Consider the following 3,014-nt stretch of genomic DNA (forward strand, 5'->3'; position numbering starts at 1 on the left):
TCTATGTCATCTTCTAAAAAATACCAAACTGCTTAAGCTCATAAACTAATGCTACCCGTCCACTCTTACATGCTAATAATGATAAAGTGGATCCTTCTCTGTTGACCTGAGACACATTACACTTTTTCTTTAAAAACATAATCACGAGGTCAACATGACCACCCAGTGCTGAGTAAAGCAATCACTCCGCTGAAGTTAGCAGCACATTTTGCAGCAGCACATTCCTCACTTCAAATTGATTAAATTTTTGTGGTCGAAGCCTTATAACAAGGGTGGGGCTGGATTAGAACTCGGGTGGAGCTGGTTGCTGCGCTCGAGCGATCATAATTACTGTTTATACCGATAGATTATAAGATGTTCTTTTATAGGACAAAAAGAGCAAGTCAAGGGAACACTTAAGGTTGCTAGATTAATATCTGTTGTTCTTTTTATAGGACAAAAAGTGTAGGTCAAGAGAATAATATTTTGTGACTTTTTTTGATAGCTACGTTAAAGAATTAGATCTAATACAAAAGAACTATCAGGCACCATAGTATCTATGCAGCTCAGGCACTTGACTATAAGTGCAAGATGAAGATTGTTTACATCACATATCTGATATCATGAATTGTGACATTTTAAGCATCATTATTTTATTATTATTACTATATAATGTTTTACAACACACAGGACAAGTGGAAGGGAGAGTAAGATATGAGACTTAGAGAGGGTTGAGTTTGTTCCACAGTCGGACAATTCTATTGAAATAAATGTAAAAACGAGTATGATGTTTAAGTATAGTTGTGAATCAGTTTATGGACAGTGGACAATGTAGTAGAATTAGTGGAAAAAGGAGACAAATCAAGCAGGACAGGAAAGTTATTTGAAGGGATCTTAATGGCTTTGACAATGAAGTTCATGCCAGTACATGAGAGAAAGAAGTGAGACGTTGATTAAGCGTTCTCTGAAACTAGTAGAATAGTCCAATAGGATCTGTTTTGTCAGATTCTTTACAGCATCAGGATGTCCTTAAGGATTAAAACCGCTTTTGTCCTTATTTATGGGCGTGTGGACTCCACCCACCCTCATCGTATCCGAAATGTCGTTCACTACATTAAGATACATACATTAGTCGATATTTCATGTCTGTACCTGTTGCACTTCTCCATAAATAAGAGGATTTGTTTCTTTAAAACCGCTGTCGTCCTTATTTATGGGCGTGTGGACTCCACCTACCCTCATCGTATCCGAAATGTCGTTCACTACATTAAGATACATACATTAGTCGATATTTCGTGTCTCTACCTGTTGCACTTCTCCATAAATAAGAGGATTTGTTTCTTTAAAACCGCTGTCGTCCTTATTTATGGGCGTGTGGACTCCACCTACCCTCATCGTATCCGAAATGTCGTTCCCTACCTTAAGATACATACATTAGTCGATATTTCGTGTCTGTACCTGTTGCACTTCTCCATAAATAAGAGGATTTGTTTCTTTAAAAAAGCTTTCGTCCTTATTTATGGGCGTGTGGACTCCACCCACCCTCATCGTATCCGAAATGTCGTTCACTACATTAAGATACATACATTAGTCGATATTTCGTGTCTGTACCTGTTGCACTTCTCCATAAATAAGAGGATTTGTTTCTTTAAAACCGCTGTCGTCCTTATTTATGGGCGTGTGGACTCCACCTACCCTCATCGTATCCGAAATGTCGTTCACTACATTAAGATACATACATTAGTCGATATTTCGTGTCTGTACCTGTTGCACTTCTCCATAAATAAGAGGATTTGTTTCTTTAAAACCGCTGTCGTCCTTATTTATGGGCGTGTGGACTCCACCTACCCTCATCGTATCCGAAATGTCGTTCACTACATTAAGATACATACATTAGTCGATATTTCGTGTCTCTACCTGTTGCACTTCTCCATAAATAAGAGGATTTGTTTCTTTAAAACCGCTGTCGTCCTTATTTATGGGCGTGTGGACTCCACCTACCCTCATCGTATCCGAAATGTCGTTCACTACATTAAGATACATACATTAGTCGATATTTCGTGTCTGTACCTGTTGCACTTCTCCATAAATAAGAGGATTTGTTTCTTTAAAAAAGCTTTCGTCCTTATTTATGGGCGTGTGGACTCCACCCACCCTCATCGTATCCGAAATGTCGTTCACTACATTAAGATACATACATTAGTCGATATTTCGTGTCTGTACCTGTTGCACTTCTCCATAAATAAGAGGATTTGTTTCTTTAAAAAAGCTTTCGTCCTTATTTATGGGCGTGTGGACTCCACCCACCCTCATCGTATCCGAAATGTCGTTCACTACATTAAGATACATACATTAGTCGATATTTCGTGTCTGTACCTGTTGCACTTCTCCATAAATAAGAGGATTTGTTTCTTTAAAAAAGCTTTCGTCCTTATTTATGGGCGTGTGGACTCCACCCACCCTCATCGTATCCGAAATGTCGTTCCCTACCTTAAGATACATACATTAGTCGATATTTCGTGTCTGTGCCTGTTGCACTTCTCCATAAATAAGAGGATTTGTTATTTTAAAACTGCTTTCGTCCTTATTTATGGGCATGTGGACTCCACCCACCTTCATCGTATCCGAAATGTCGTTCCCTACCTTAAGATACATACATTAGTCGATATTTCGTGTCTGTACCTGTTGCACTTCTCCATAAATAAGAGGATTTGTTTCTTTAAAACCGCTGTCGTCCTTATTTATGGGCGTGTGGACTCCACCCACCTTCATCGTATCCGAAATGTCGTTCACTACATTAAGATACATACATTAGTCGATATTTCGTGTCTGTACCTGTTGCACTTCTCCATAAATAAGAGGATTTGTTTCTTTAAAAAAGCTTTCGTCCTTATTTATGGGCGTGTGGACTCCACCCACCCTCATCGTATCCGAAATGTCGTTCACTACATTAAGATACATACATTAGTCGATATTTCGTGTCTGTACCTGTTGCACTTCTCCATAAATAAGAGGATTTGTTTCTTTAAAACCGC

General features: G+C 38.7%; 1 long non-coding RNA gene across 1 annotated transcript; it reads left to right on the plus strand.

Annotated features, from left to right (window-relative positions):
• The first annotated feature begins 180 nt into the window (after nt 1-180).
• On the plus strand, nt 181-799 carry LOC109591087 (uncharacterized). The gene is made up of 2 exons (XR_002189649.1): nt 181-382; nt 435-799. It is a non-coding gene; the product is annotated as an uncharacterized LOC109591087 (long non-coding RNA).
• The last annotated feature ends 2,215 nt before the right edge of the window (nt 800-3,014 follow it).

The sequence above is a fragment of the Amphimedon queenslandica genome, unplaced genomic scaffold, assembly GCF_000090795.2.
Source record: "Amphimedon queenslandica unplaced genomic scaffold, v1.1 AMPQUscaffold_8980_Cont19081, whole genome shotgun sequence".
Classification (NCBI taxonomy): Eukaryota; Metazoa; Porifera; class Demospongiae; order Haplosclerida; family Niphatidae; genus Amphimedon; species Amphimedon queenslandica.